Raw genomic sequence first — 16,648 nt, 5'->3', positions numbered from 1 at the left:
ACTCATTAATACTAGTAGGAGTTACTTTGGTAATATTCCCTAAGTATGCAAGATCCATAGGACAAACTGTAGGAGCTAAGTTTTTTTTAGTGCCTGCATCTGTCTAATTCACGCTACAACCAAGTGCTGAACAAAAAACAAAGTATGAAGAAGAGTGGGAGTGACTCAAAAAATTAAGTGATGGCTGAAAGTGGGCAGCATGGTGTCTGAGCATTGTCTGAGGCTCAGGAACAGAGGAGCAACTAAAATAAACATGAGACATGGGTATTGAAAATAAACCATTGCTATTTGATGGCTTGTTGGTGGCCTTGTGAAATTATTTAACTGTGCTCTCTCCATCCCATGTCTAGCAGGCAGGTATTGACATTCCAAAGTCACCATTGCAACTGGGACCCTTTCTCAGAGATCTCTGAAGAGACATTAAGTTTTGCATGGGCACAGAAGCTAGAATAACCTTACCCTTCTAGATGTGGTCCCTCCTGGACTGGATTAAGGCAGATTGGGTAAAGCAGATTGGGTAAAACAATGCTGGGGAATATAAAACAATGTTTGGAAAACTTGGACTCTCTGCCTCTGCTGCACCTGCTCTGGCTCCACATATCAGTTTGGTGCCTTTTGTGATCACAGAATTTAATTTTAAAATTAAATCAGATGTGTGTGCCAGCTATGTACAGAGCTGTGTGTGTTATTGCTGTGCTGATCCATTGCCACAGCTGGTGGGCTGGGTGACTCATCACAGAAAATACACAAGGCCGTTAAGAAGAAACTAATTTTTCTTCTCCCTGTTCTTTTATGTCCTGTCCTTTCTTTCTCTTTTTCATTTGTTAATTTTTTTCATTGACTTTAATTAGGCTCTCACTAGACTTCTGATCTTGCCTGCTACAATACATGAATTTCCAAATCCCTCACAGCTTTAATCTGGAGCCTTTAGAGGACAAGTTTGCTGTCCAACTGGGACTCAAAATGACTAGATTTACAGGTATGATTAGATATAATGTCTGAAATTTTTTATATTACTTGTTTCCAAGTTCCAAGGTCCATTTTCTTTGTAGCTAGGGTCCTATTAAACACTCTTTGTATGTACAGTGTTTCCTGTACTGTATAAAAGACTATTGTTTAGATCAAAAGCACAGAGCTCTATTTTGATAGCCACATGCTGAACTTGGGGGTGCTGCAGAGGTGCACCATGCTAGTGACAGAGGACAGAGAGATGGAATGCTCCTGTGGCATTAGGGAAGCAGCATGCTCCCCACCAGATCTAGTCTAGGGCTCGCAGCTGGTACGGAAAAGTAGCGGGGGGGCAGGGAGAGGTCAGGGAACCAATGACCATGCTTCCCTATGTGTGCTGTCTTCCACATCATGCAGCACGTTCGCCTGCATCTTACAGTCAGGGGTTCCAAATAGCGGGATTTTGAGCCCTCTGCAGAAATATGTAAGGGGGGCATGGATTTTCTCCCTATCCCTTCTATCCCTACACACCATTCATTTTGCAGGCATCCGAGCAGGAGTAACTAGAATCTCTCCCACTGAATTTGTAGTGCTTGCAGTAAACCGGTATGCCTTGGTACAGCATACAGGCTGTTTTTCCCCTCTATTGGCTATAAAAAGGGTACACATATATGGTCGCCATGCTTGGATTTCACCAGCACTAAATTGTGATCTGCACTAAGACAATGGGGTTATGTTTGTCGAACCTGTTATGTTTGTGGGCTAGCAACAATTGTGGCCTTTGAGCAATTTGTAATTATATGACTTGGTAAGCTTGGCTGGAATTGCTAAGGGGTACGGTAATGGGGTGGCTGAGCTCTTCTGTTCATCCTCTCTGTCAGCCAGTAATGGAAAGTGTAGGGAGATGTTGGTTGGTTCCAGCTGATTCACTATAGCAGCTGTTAGAAACAGAGTGGCAGAAACATCCACCCCAAAGAGTTTACAGTCTGACCAGCTAAAGGCAAACACAGGGTTGGGGGAAAAACCCTGTAAGTAGAGGGAACACCGTGATGGTTGGCAAACAGCATATTAGCATCTCAATTTTTCTTTTCTTTTTTAGGTGGGCTTTAGTGAGGAGGGGATTAGACAGACAGACAGACGTCACAGTTCAGAGCAACTACATGTGTATTTCCCCTGCTATAATCCAGCACTTGGCCTAGGCTTCAAGCTCCCCAGCCATCCACTCTCTTGAGTGGAGACACACACCTCATTCCCTTCTGACCAAATATTTCCAGGTTGCACAGTTCCCTGATTGTACTGTGATATCCCAGCAAGAGACACTGTTTAAGCAGGCCTGCTCACTTTCTATTCAGAGACGAATAACAGACTAATCACTCACAGGCACAACGTTCCTATGCAACCCTATTTTATTCTTAAAGTAAGAGCACAACAAAAATCAACAAAAACCTACACGAAAACCTACACGCATGCTAATAAGCTTACCAGAGTCACCCCAACTCTAACATGGGCTCTGGCAGGAGCAGTCCTTTAAAACCCCTCCCAAGGGGTTTCCTTGTGGTTTTAAGTTCATCACAACTTCAGCTCAGAATAAGCATACAGTCTTATGGGGTCTCAGTAGCCCCAATCCTTCCAACCCTTCCCATAGGAGCTCTATGGACTAGGGGACTGGTCTATTTGCTGGATCAGGAAGAAGGCCCTGCGCCTGTTTAAAACCAGGCTATTTATCCAAAATTCCATTTTGTCAGTGGATCTCTGGTGAATCCAGTCTGAACTGGTATATGCACACCTCTCCAGGCTTTAAAATGGAGGAGTTACATTAGCCCCCCCCACCAGAGGAGTAACATACAATTCTACAATAACATGTACACAATTGCACTTCCAATACAATGGACCCTAAAGGTATTATAACTAATTCAATAAAGTTTAACTATAAGTTAACTATAAGTTTAACTATAAGGTTTGTCCAGATATAGTCAATCTGTAACCGCAGTGAAGGCAAAGGTCCAGAGGGATGACGATGATGGGGTGGGGAAAAGAGGGATGGGGCATGGATGAAGGGCATGTGGAGTGAGGCTAAGGTGTAGAGTGTGAGAAGGTTGGAGCAAAGAGCCAATCAGCACAAGGCAGAGAATGTCCACTGAAAATTCCAAAATCATCTCACCATCAGTTCATTAATCCCACCCTGAATATGAAGAAGGTAGGAGGGGTTCTTGGATAGAGGGAATTGGATCAAAGATGGAGAAGAAAACATTAATAACTGCTATGTTTAGGGAGACACTTATGTGTTGGTGGTGGTTAGAGTAATTTGTTAAAGCAAAACCCCAGGAAGGATGTAAATTTAGATTACATATGATGGATATAGATTCTGTTCAGAGAACATGGTGGGAACTCCATCTGCTCTTAGGTGCTAGTTGGTCAGGACACTGTTTTTTGGCTGCTGAGATTGTGGGGTGGTCACATCACCCATTTGTAGTCAACTGTGTGATTCCCTCCATCCCTTTTGGAGTTGTAACTTTCTACCAGAACCACCACTTTCTTTTGTTTTTAAATCTTTTTTCCACTGGCCAATACTAATGTATGGCCAATGAGTGTCAGCACTTTATTTCTTCATTTCAACTCTTGTCTTGTGTGTTCATTTTAGGGTGACAAGATGTCCTGATTTTATAGGGATAGTTCCAATATTCTGGGTGTTTTCTTATATAGGCACTTATTACCCCCTCCCCTACCCCATCCTGATTTTTCACTCCTGTTATCTGGTCACCCTAGTTCATTTATATTGTATGGTGGCATTCACAAGTACCATGGCATTTACATTTATGATGAATGAACCAATATTAACACTCAGCTATGTATCACCAAAACAACAGTAATAAAATTACAACCATTGGCTTCAAGTGAAACAGAATGGAGCCCTAATACAATAAACTTTGAGCCTTTGTAATCAAAGCAAATGTGTTTTTTTAAGTGCAGCTATTCAGCATTCTGATTACGTTTACATCTTATTGTTGATTTATAAGCCAAATAAAGGGAGATCATTTGTTTAAAGGACAAAAGTTATCATTCCCTTATTTTCAACCTCAAGCATATGAAAAATCTTGAGTATTAATAAAACAGAAAAGTACATCCATTTAAATCAGTAAAACTGTTTTACAGATTAGTGATTGCTACAGTTAAAGGTTTGTAACCACTGCTAATATAAATCTATTACTAGAGGTTTATATGATTCCCATAAATGTTCACTTCAGGCTAAATTCTTGGTACATAAAATCTCAGCTCAGGACTTTTTAAAAATTCTTTTTGAAAAAGACTCTTTGGGATCATATACTATAATTAATTAAAGGAATGTATACGTTTTATTCAGGTCAGATTATTGCTCCTTTTATGAATATTGTTCACTATTGCAACCTACAGGGGGTCACCCGGAGCAGGGAAAAGATTGCAGTGCTAACCCCAGTCACTAGGAGGCACATAATGAGGGTGGGGTGTTGCATTCCATCCCAGTCCCTGCTTCAAGTGGAAGAATCAGAGAGAAAACTCCACTAGCAAACCGTGTGGAATTTCTCATCTCTTACACTAGCAGCTTGCAACCACTTGCCAATGTTGTTAACACTGGTTCAGCTCCACTATGGGCTGGTTTAAATGGGCTGCTGACTGGCACCTGCACTGGAGGTTCTGTGTTGATTATCCTCATCTGGGCAGGGTTAGATGACATTATACTTCCTATGTTGCAGGAGGGAGGTGGTGCTTTCTCTTCTTTCCACCTCTCATCTGTGTTCCATGCAGCAAGAGGGAGATAGATGACGGTAAGATCCAAGACATTGTTATTAAGTAAGCTAGCTGATCCCTTCTGCTAGCTTGTCCTCAAGGACTCAGCTTGAAGTCAAATCACTTTGAAAAAAACAAAGGGATTGACATGTTTACATTACAAATAAAATACACGGGCCAAAGCCCCATGCCTTCACTCTGCTCATACATAGTCCTCACTCAGACAAGGCTCCCACGGGACTCTTCAGGAGTGACAAAAATACATATCTCTGTAAATGATAACAAACCAGACCAAACATGGCATTTGTAGAGTGGGCAATGCTCAGTCATTCAGTGCTAATATGTTTTGTCATTTGCCACTGCTCTGCGTTGTTGAGGGAGGGAGACACTGGCAGAATACTAAGGGTTTTGGTTTTATAACTAGGGACCTGATTCTGCCTGATGCAGGATGCTCACACCCACCCTTGAAATGGGATGCTTCAGGTACTCATTAATCTGCAGGATCAGGCCCAAATTTCCATCCCTCCATGGCAATTTCTCAGTACAATGATAGAGCCATGTACTAATATAATTTCCATTGTCCTGCTGTGTTCTTAGTATGTTGAACAATTTGATGTCATCAAAGACAAGGGATAAGAGAGAGAAATGCTAAAAGCTGAGCACTGGGAATTCAGAGCTAGATATGCAGCCAGTTTAAATTGGTGTGGCTTTGTTGAACTCAAGGCATCTAACAATAACTCCCTGTGCACTACGTGAAAATGCTTCCATTATACCGTTTTTGTGCCAAATGTGCATAATAGCAATATGTGACATAACTAACTCTATGGTATTTGTATGATATTCGAAGGAAGCCAGTTCTTCATCCATGAAAATAACTCTTCCTCCTGCTGACTTTGCTGGACCAAGAGGTGGAAGGATAAGCTGTTACCTAATGCTTCCTAACGATTCTTCAGGAGGAGCAGAGTGGACAACTCTATTCCTAGAAGAAGTAGGAGGGGAAAGGCCATCTGTCCCCTCAGTTCATCTTTTTCTTCCCTATAGTAACCTCCCTATGTGAAAGCATCAGCCTAGTGCAGGCTGCAAAACCCAACTGTGTGTATAATAGAAGTGGATTCTGGCTCTTTGCAAAATCCTCCAGCCCCTCATTACTTCTGTGATGAGTTAAACTAATGTCAAATGTTAATTATACCTGTGTGGCTGATTGGCAACCAAAGCACAGAGGTTATAGCTCTTTGGATTTTAACACTGTGATAATATAGTCTGTCTTGCATAATACAGGCCATATCTTTTTAACCAGACATGCATCCAAGATTTCATGTGATGGAGAACTTCCCACATCTCTTGGTAAGTTGTTCCAATGATTGATTACTAGCTGAAAAATTTCTGTTGACTTTGTATATTTTGTGTGTGTATTTGTATATATAAAATTTGTTCCAAAAAGTTTTTGCTTTCCTCAAAATTTTTCAGTTTGTCATTGCAAAAACAAAACCTTTTCAGTTTTGGGGCCAAAATTTTTTCACTTTTCAGTTTTTTTAATGAAAAGTCAAAATTTTCCATGGATGAAAATAAAAATTTCCCGATCAGTTCTATTAATTAACTTCACTATTCAAACTGTGCACCTTATTTCCAGTTTTAATTTGTTTAGTTTCAGCTTCCAGCCTGTGGAACTCATGATGACCTTCTCTGATGTCTCTCTATTTTTTCATCATCTTTATTAAAGAAATGGACACAATTCCGATAGTTGTCTCACCCATTCCTGATACAGAAGTGATATAACATTCCTGCTCTTATTTAATATGCTCCTTGAGATTTCCTCACAGTCACACAGGGCTCAGCTGTGAGTCAGTCTCTGCATCTGCCCAGTGGAGTAAGAGGCACAAAGTACCCCTTTACATTCTGCATGGGCCACATACATCTCAAGTCACAATGGAGGTGGGGGGAGGGAGTAGAATAGCAACTATTGTCTGTTACCGCTCCTCCCATGTAGTTGGATAGGGAATAGATGGAGCATTGGCTCTGCCCCCTGTGATGCACCAGCCAATCACTGAGGGAAGGGGGATGTGCCAAGAAAAAGTGCTGGCACCACTTCCTTCCCCCATTGCAAAGGTGTCGGGGGGGAGGAGGACATCATTTGGTCCCTCGTCTATTCATGTGACAGAGAAACTATATGTTGCCCCTTTCTCTGGACTGATTGCAAGGTGCCAGTGGAGCCCAAAGTGTGCTAGTAGCAATATTACTGACTGTCCATTCCCTGCTCTAATTGTCCACACTATCTAATTGTATTCTGGTTCTTTAAAAAAGAAAAAAAAAAAAAGGGCGGGGGGTTCCAATATTGTTAAAACTTAAGGCACATACTTGCATAACTCTCCCTGCATACCTATTCTCTCATCACAGTTGTAAGAAGCTGTAGGGCTAGAACCTGGGCTAGGTGTAACCAAAAGGACCGTGCAAAGCTAGGCTCAGCAGGAAGTACCGCCACACAGGGCCTGAGTGGCAGCCCCTCACAGCCCAATGATTGGCCAATACCTGTATATAAACCAGGAAGCCATGATGGAGAGCTTTCTGAGAAGACTGCTGCCTGCCTGCTTCTGCTCTAGGCCCTAGATGCCAGATTCTGACCCTGGACCACCCTCAACCTCATTCTCCGATTGCTGTCTGTAAGCTGCTGCCCAACCTCCATCTCCATGTAACCTAACCCTGTCTGTCTACCAACATCTGACTCTTGGTCTGCCCTCTGGCCTATCTTGGACCTCCTGGCATCTGATTCCTGACTCCTTCTCTGACCACAAGGTCAGACCACCCACATCGTGTTTGTGATAACTGTGGCTCTTCCTGTAGCTCAGGACACATAGTGGGAGGGCTGTAAACCTCAATTTTCAAATAAGGGGAGTGTGAAAAACAATGGGAGAGCAGAAGGGCAGTTAAAACTCATTCTAACACATGTACATAAAACCCTTGTGAGTCTTTTTAGTTAAAAATCACAATATTAGTGTGATGCTCAGCTATTAAAATCGATTTATTACCATTATTCATTACTGTTCATAAGAACTCTAGCTGAAGCAAGCAAAATAAAAACAATTTAAACTGAAAATCAAAACATTATTGCAAATCATGAGACTGTGAAGGAAAAAAATTACCATAGAGACAATAAACAAGATTGCATTATATTGTTTATGCCATATGAGTTCTCTCTAATTTCTTGGGCTAACGAACAGTCCCATCTAATTACAGAACCATTTTTCTTGATAAGGATGGGCTAGTCCCTACTTTCTTCTTGCTACACTTGGTGAGCTGATGAGCCAAGAGTTGTCTCAAGAATATTACAAGATCATTGCTGTATTTTTATGTAAAGGAAAAAAATATTCAGGGTGCAATTCAGCAACAATTGCTTTTGCCCTTTCATGGGACAAAATGTCACAAATCATCACTCCCTGGGGAGCCTGGTCTACCAAGGAAGACCAGTAGAAAACTGTTTCCTAAAATGTTGAATACACTCATTTTAAAATCCTCACATGCAGCCATCAATGGATCTTCAAAGACTAGAGAATTGCTTTGCTATCACTGTGAACAAGTGAGACATAGTGGCTTTCCAGCTGTCCTTACCAGAATTCTCAGCAGAGAAGCCAAAATATACTCTGCCTCCCCTGTGAAGGACCTCTGCAGGTCAGCTGGAATAATGCATCGACAAGGTAATGCAAGGGGCTTGAGCTGATGTTGTTGCTCTTCGGGAGATTAAAAGGAGACTTCCATTTCTAAATTCATCTCCTTACACAAGCACTAACTATCCCATGATGAAGTGGCTAGTGTGTCTGTGTCGCCATGATGCACAGAATTGCTCACTTACCAATATCTGTATGCCCTATGCTGCTAGTAGCTAATGCAGATGCTCATTTACATCAAGTGGAAAAAAGAGGCTTGTGCTTTTGAAGCCGGTGTATTTTAGTTCCAGCCCTGCTTTCCCCTCACGTGCTGAGTGGCCATGATGTGCAAGCAGCAATTACTGCAACCTCCTCAATGGATTTTTTCCCTAATAGTTCAAAAAATAAAGAATAGGAGATGAGGAATGAAGGGAGGGCCCTGACTTATGGTTGGATACCAGTACCAGCCATTTGCTTCTAGGTATGTTAAAACCAAATGGCTGGTGACTGTGTCTTATTTTGGCTAACTTCAGGAATACACTTGTCCAACAAGGGAAAGCCCATCTGCAAGGGTTAGGTTATTGTCTCGCTTCCCTGACTCAAGTACTGAGAGACAATGAACGAAATAAGGTGAAGTAGTCACAGGGGGTGTCACATGGTGCTAGTCAAAGATTTTAAACAGGTCTTGCCTCCAAACCAGAATACCCGCCTACAGGTGCAGAGTCCCTAACTGTCCCATCTTCAGTCTCCTTGCGAAAATATTTTTTTTCCTATGCTGTGACCGTTAACTTGAACTGGATAGATAAAAAAATTTCTAATAAAACTTTTTTTTTTTTTAATAATCTACTTTAGGTAGCTACCTTTAGCTGACTTTTACCATTAATTACACCCTGTAGTCTAATGATTCAATTATAGTGAACATTTAAATTGAAAAAAAAACCTATTGTGCTCCAAAAAGGCTTTTTCTTTCCAAGCTCCCTTTGCTTGGAATTGCAAGCCTGCTTTATGTCTGCCTATGTTTATAGAGTATAATTACTTAATTGATCAGTGGTTCTGGGTAATTAAAAAGAAAAGGCTTTATAATAGTTTTGATATTCTTTCTACCATAATTTATGCTTAAAAACAATTTGGTGGCCTAAATAAACCCAAACTATATGCTGAGTGGGATTGACTGTTCTTACCTTGTATATGAACAGGAATGAATGCAAAGATATTGGTCAAATGCGCGTGCACCCAGAAATTACGTGTATATAGTGCATGTACAAACAGTACTATGTGTTGAAAGTCTGTCTTTCATTATGATTTTTTTGTATCATATTAGCGCCAAAGAGCACCAACTAGCTCGTGTCCCACCACAGTGGTGTAGGCATTATACAAATACAATAAGACAGTTCCTGCCCCAATGAACTTCCATCCTAAATAGACAAAGGATATGATGTACAAGCAGAAGATCGGGAACGGAAGAACAGAGAGATTAAGTGACTTGCCCAAGTTCGTGGAGGAAGCCTGTGGCAGAGCCAGGAACTGAATGGAGATCTCTGACTGATCCCATTCCATTGCCTTAGCAATTCCCTTAAAAAACCCTGGCACACACACTATTCATAGTAAAATTAGTATCACGAGTTCTGCCAACAAAACACGCCTCATCACACAGGAGAAGTGCATACAAAAAAGGCCCCCTCATAAAGACATGGCAGCAGTGGCACAGACTCTCAAATCTAAATTTTCATGAATGTGACAGGTCCAAAATCCTGACTACTTCTGAATATTGGTATCCAGACATATCCCAAATACATTTCATAATTCTATATGAATAAAAGTGAAAGCTTTTGAATACTGGACATTAAATTAATTAAACCCTCAAAATGTAATATCATTTAATTACTGTGTTGTATATACCCTTCATATAAAGAGTTACTGAAATAATTTCCTCCATTTAGAAGCTCAGATTAGGTATCAGAAGATCATTTTATTCTTTCAGAGCAGTTCTTTTTTAAAAGGGAAGCGGAAGGAAGCATAAAGAGAGGATGAACAATTCATCTAAAAATCCCAATTGCAGTGGCTCCAATGAGATATGATCACAGGCAGAGGAGGCATGAGAGGAACCACTTAATGGTATTTCAGTTTCCTAGCTCCCTGTATCAGAATTATCTTGGATTAAATTGATCCATCATTTATTAATACCACTTTCCCAGTCCTTTGGCCTTTTGTTAATATAAATTAAATTTAAATTATATGCAAATATTAGGATTATGGTGAAATATCCAGGCTGTATGTATTACCACAGTGACACCTGAAAACACTTCTGTACAAAGATTCTATCAGTGTTTTTCATTATAAATTCCATTTTTACGTCAAAGTGATTCATTTCATTTTCCTTTTCTTTCAGGTTCCATCCTGAGCTGGGACTTTGTGTGCCAAGCTTCCACCCAGTGTGAATTTTAACAACAGAGATACTGGTGAGCCTGAAATTAAAAAGAAGCATTTTTATGCCAATCTTGTAAATAGCTTCCCAAGTATAAGGCTAACATAGATGTCAGCCTTGTATTGCACAAAAAATATATCTTGTTCATGCTGTGCATCCCTAACACCCACAGCTAGAGCTAAGAAGGATGGTCTGAGACTTGAGTTCAATTCTTGGCCCACTCACAGACTTTGTATGTGACCTTCAGAAAGTTGCTTAATATATTCTGGGCATCAGTTCCTCATCTATAAAATGGGTCTGTGAGACAGCAGGGTCAGACAGCAGCAGGAGTGTGATAGAAGGGAGATATATAAGCCCCAGAATGATCAAACCTTGTTCTCTGTAGACTGAGCAGGGGTTACCACAGGTTATTTAGGAGTACCTGAGGCTAATTAAGGCCCAGCCAGAGACCTGATAAACACCCCTGCTCCAACGAGACAGAAGGGGAGTGAGGAGAGCTGGTGGTAGTGTGAGAGGAGTGCTGAAGTTGACCAGAGGAACCAGATAAGAGCCACAAGAGATCTACAAGAGATCAGAGAGAGGGAAGTAGTCCAGGGGAAAAAAGCACAGCTGCATGTACTGTCAGCAGCGCATAGCTGCTATTCATAGGGCCCCTGGGCTGGGATCAGGAGTAGAGGATGGGCTCAGGTCCCCCCCGCCCCCTCACCAGGCACTACTGGAGGGGCTGACACCCAGAGATGGAGGCAACAGGCGGCACCCTGACCCACCACATGAGAGAAAAGTGCGGAACCCACCATAGTGGAGCCGGCAATTTGCCCCAGGGATTAATACCTCCCTACCTTAGGAATGTTGTGAGAGTGAAATATATCAATCATTAAGACAGGCTTAGATGATGAGAGCCACGTAAGTTATTCCATAGATACTTTCCTATGGAAAAATAGTATCCAATTACATGAATAATAATATTTTACACTTTATAAGGTGGGTGCTGGCACCACCTCCTCCTCAGGCCTTTTTTTTTTTGTGTGTGTGGTACAAGACAGGTGCCTCACAAGAAACACTTTAGGAACCTAAACACCTAATTCCAGGCTGCTTCTTCCCATCCATGGATTGTTGTGCAGAGACAGGTCCCGGTCTGCAGTCCAGAGTTAGGCGCCTATCTCTGAGAGAGGGGCATGGCTTAATGCACACCCTTGTTGTCCATATCTCTGATTGACTAGCTTAGGCTGCCCTGTCCTTAGTGTATTGACTTTTATGGATCGCATTCTTAGGCATATCTCTCTCCTTTCCCCATCATTGTATTGGAGCCTCACTCAGGCTTTGTCAATTGCAGTGTTGTTCCTGTGGTTTTCTAGGTGCCGTGAGACTCAGCATTGCAATGCCTTAGTCCATTCATAGACCACACCCTTAGTAACTCCAGGCATTATCCTAAACCCATTGAAGTCAATGGGAGATTTTCCATTGACCTCAATGCATTTTGGATCGGGCTTTCTGCCTCAGTTCTCCCATCTGTAAAGTGTGGTTAAGACTTTCCTACCTCACAAGGACATAATGAAGTGCTTAGATAACTATAGTGATGTGGCCAATTTAAATAGAAAGATTCTATTTTCACCATTTCGTCCTATTACTACATGAATATATGTGTGGGTTTTCTTATGATATGAGTGTCTTTCTTTGGCATGTTAAGGTTAAGCCAATCTTTAAGAATGTAAGTTGGAAGCAGAAGAGGTCTGGGGATGGGGGTGAGTTTTTGCAAAGTGATGGGTCTTACATTTCACACTGAAAATGGGCAAAATCTCACATGTAAATAAGGAAACTAGTGTAAGTAGCAATGTATCATCATTAATTATTTATTTTATTATTTTTATTTGTGTTAGCATAATGCTTAGGCGTCATAGTTGTGAACCAGGACTCCATTGTGCTAGGTGCTGTGCAAACATGGAACAAAAAGACAGTCCCTGCCCCAAAGGTTTTGCAATCTAAGTATAAAACAAGAGACGACAGATGGATACAGACAGAGAGCTAGGAGGGTACAATGATAGGCAATGGTCTCCTTACACCAGTAGCCTAGCCATGTTCAAGTTGCTGTAGGTGTCAGGGAAAAAGAGGGTTTCAAGGAGGATAATGAGGTAACTTTGTGGATGCTTACTGGGAGCTTCTCACAAACAGGAGGACCTATGTGGGAAAACAGAAAATTTAATAAGTGGGCAATGGAGTCTGATGCCCTTGTCTGGTCAGAGTTGTTGCTCTGAAGACCAGGAGATCATTGATTGATGTTCGGTCGCCAGGTTGATGGCATTAGTCATGATTTCTCATTTAACAGGGATGGCCACATGAAAGCTGATATCACTACTGTGCATTTACCTAAATACTCCTGGACCGTATCAACCTCCAGAGAATCAGTTCCTTTGTCAAGTCAGTGATCCCCACAGAAAAGCGGGTTATGGCCTAAACACAGTTGTTGCAACCAAGTTCTGGCCTGTGGAACGTACATTGAAGCTGGATTCCAGAGGAAATCTAAGTCCAGTGCAGCCTTTGTAGACCTGTCATTGGCCTACGACACCGTCTGGATTAAAGGCTTGATGCTGAAGTTCACAAGGATCATTCAATGCAACTTCAATCCTGATAAAGCTTGGAAAGCCAAATGGTGTTTACGAGAAGTTACAAATAAACACTTATTGAAGACCTGACACACAAGGTCCCTGGCTTCGATATCTCACGAAGCTTATGGGCAACACTAAATCACATCTGCACAAACCATTGCAGATGTGGATACTTACATAAATGGAAAATTAAAGACAACTGCAGTCACCTAAAATAGACCATGGAACAACTCAATGCCTCCTTTGTATTTGTGAATCGGGCATCACAGCAATGGACTCTGCAACTCCATACACAATTATCTGTCTTAACCACCTGAAAGTAAAATTATAGCTGTTGCTCTATATTTACATCAGCCACACAAAGAAGGAGGACTGATCAGAGGTGGAAGGCAACATCTCAATAGGGAATGAGAAATGATAAGTAGATGAATACATCATGAAAGTCCTTGAAAATGAAGACTAGTAGTTTATATTTGATGTGATAAAGAAGGCAGAGCCAGTGGAGGGTTGCAGAGAGAGGAATGATATGGTCAAAGCAACAGGGTAGGAACATGATCTTTGCAGCAGCATTCTGAATGGATAGTACTGTGAGATTACTTGGAGATAAGGTGTAGAGAGAGAAGAGATGGGAACCAAGGACAGAGCCCTTTCAAACACTCATAGAAAACTGAAGCGTGGGGGGGCGGGTAGAAGAGGAGGATCTGCCGAAGGGCACACTGAAGGGGCGATTAGAGAGGTAAGAGAAGAACCAGAAGAGGATGGAGTCACAGATGCCAAGGCAGGATAAAATTTTGAAAAAGAAGAACTGGATCAAAGGTGGCTGACAGGTCAAGGAGGATGAGGATGGAGTACTGGGTTTGAGCTTTTGCCATGAAGAAATCATTAGCGACTTTGATGAGAGGGGTTTTAGTGGAGTGGCAAGGGGAGGAAGCCAGACTGGGAATGAAATCAGAGGAGTGAAACTCCAGATAGCAATTGTAGACAGCGCTTCAGTGAGCTAAAAGAGGAAAGGGATGGGGAAGTACTTGGTGAGGTAAGGGTGTGAGAGACTAAAACATACTTGTGTTGTGGCAGGGAAGAGTCAGATGAGACAGAGTTTGAGAAGGAAAAAAAGGGAAAAGATGAGTAGACACAAGGCAGATCAAAGAATGAAATTGGATCACTGGGACAAGTGGAAGGGTTAGAGAACAATAGCAGACAAGAAACCTCTCCATCTGTGACAGAGGAGAAAGAGGAGAGAGTTGTAAGAAGGGAAGGGGATCACAAAGTTAGTGTAACTTGATGCTGAAGGTTTAGAAAAGAAGTTGCAGCAGGAAAATAGGATTTGCCCAGCCGAAGGAAGGCCCTTTACAAATTCTTCTTGTCCTGCAAAAGGAAAAGTTAGAGGGATTACGTTTGGGTTTTTTTCCAAGACCCCAGTTATCCAATGGAATTCTTCATGCAGGGATTTTACATAGTGAGGAATGTAATAAAGTTATTCCTTCCCTCTGCCCATCTTTCCAGAGTCCAAGCAGAATGGGAGTGAGTGCAAGTCCCATTGAAGTCAGTGGGAGATATACCTACTTCTTGTGGGTTCTAGTTTGGGGCTGTAGGCACCAGCTCAGAAACTTGCCTCTTCAACACTTTCTATTCAGCCAACGACACCCTCGCTGCTGCACCCTATTGTTGGCCCTTCCGTGTATATCAGACTCATGCATGATCCTAATAAAATTTGGTACCAAAACTGCTTCATGTGTCAAGCTGACATCTTACCCCACGGTGCTAGATCTGCATGGATATAGGAGGAACTAATTATTGAATTTCAACCAACATCATAGGTCAGCACAGGCTACAAAAATGCACGTAAACCAAAACTGACAGCTATCTATTTAAATGGAGAGTTAAATTTCTGCTCTTTGGGGAGTGTTGCATGTGTAGGTGGGGAAACTAGAGGAATACCGTCAGAGAATGGGAAACATTTAGTTTAAACTGTGTTAGAATGACTACTTGGGAAGCATGCTGCAATCTTTCCTTTCAAGGAAAGCAGAATATGTATCACATGGCAGGATGGATGGGGGATGGGCTTTGACCTCAGAACCATGTCACAAATCTTAGCTCCAACCATTCAAATGTCAGGATATTCAAACAGTGCCCCCTTCAAACCAGACTTCTGTAGCACAGCAGCTAGAGTTATTGTCCCTTTTTCCATTAACAAGTTGTCCTAGGGTGTGAACCGACCCCCATCCAAAGGGTGGGAGCTGTGTAACAGGATTTCCTATTCCAAGGAGTATATTAACTAATGCAGCCATTTACCAGTACTTTATGGATGTTTGCTGTGGAAATAATAGAGTGGGTGCTGCCTATCTCCACCCTTTCTGTGACAGGTGACTAATTTTTACTATGTCTAGTGTGGCTACATAGCTGCCACTCTCTTCCACTCTGTCCGACTATTTATCCAGTATTTCTCAGACTTTGGTTCCCTCCACGTCAAAAGATGTAGTAGAAGTCAACTTGCCTTTTAACACTTCCTGCCCGCACCAAAGATTTGCCGCACTCTGAGCCCCAGATAACAAATGAGAGTGAGAGAATCAAATGCCTTTGACACAAAATAAAAGAAAAGCTTCCTCAAGACAAGCCTCTGATATTTGCCACCTTTCTAGCTGAATGCCTAAATACATATACGCCTTGTTGTACTGCAAAGCCTAATGCAAATGCACAGCAATATACCAAATACTATAACTTGATTGACTACAGGCTTCTGCCCTTCTATGTTTACTGCAAGCAAACAAAAAATAAATAAATCCCACTTGATTTCAAGCTTTGGCCAACTTGTCAAAATACATCTCAGATCAATACCATTTCATCCCTTAGCCATTCCAGATTCAATAAAAAGACCATGTATTGCTTTTGTGACTCAGATGGTGATCAGATTTTACTGAATTTGGCTTTCAATGTACAAAGACTTAAACTCTGAATTTCCTGGCTGAACACTACATTAAAGTTATCCTTGGAACGCCCCTGTGTATGGCATATTGTTCTTTTTGTTCAAACACTGCTGCTACATGGAGAAGTAAGACAAGTCCCTTTCGTTATCTAAGTGAAACAAGCGTTTTTAGTTAGTTTGTCTCGTGATGCACCCCATGCTCCCATGAAAATTCTGTAGCCATTCTAAAGAAAAAGCTACAGACCATTTACTTCACCCTCTATAACTCTGCTCTGTATGAGATAAATGCAAAAGGACCAGCAGATCCGATATCACCTCTTCGGCACTTTATCACTGTAACCATACA

Source organism: Emydura macquarii, unplaced genomic scaffold (assembly GCF_026122565.2).
Source record: "Emydura macquarii macquarii isolate MOO-44397 ecotype Brisbane River unplaced genomic scaffold, CSIRO-AGI_Emac_v2 contig_1253, whole genome shotgun sequence".
NCBI lineage: Eukaryota > Metazoa > Chordata > Testudines > Chelidae > Emydura > Emydura macquarii.
Note: the sequence above shows the minus strand (reverse complement) of the source record.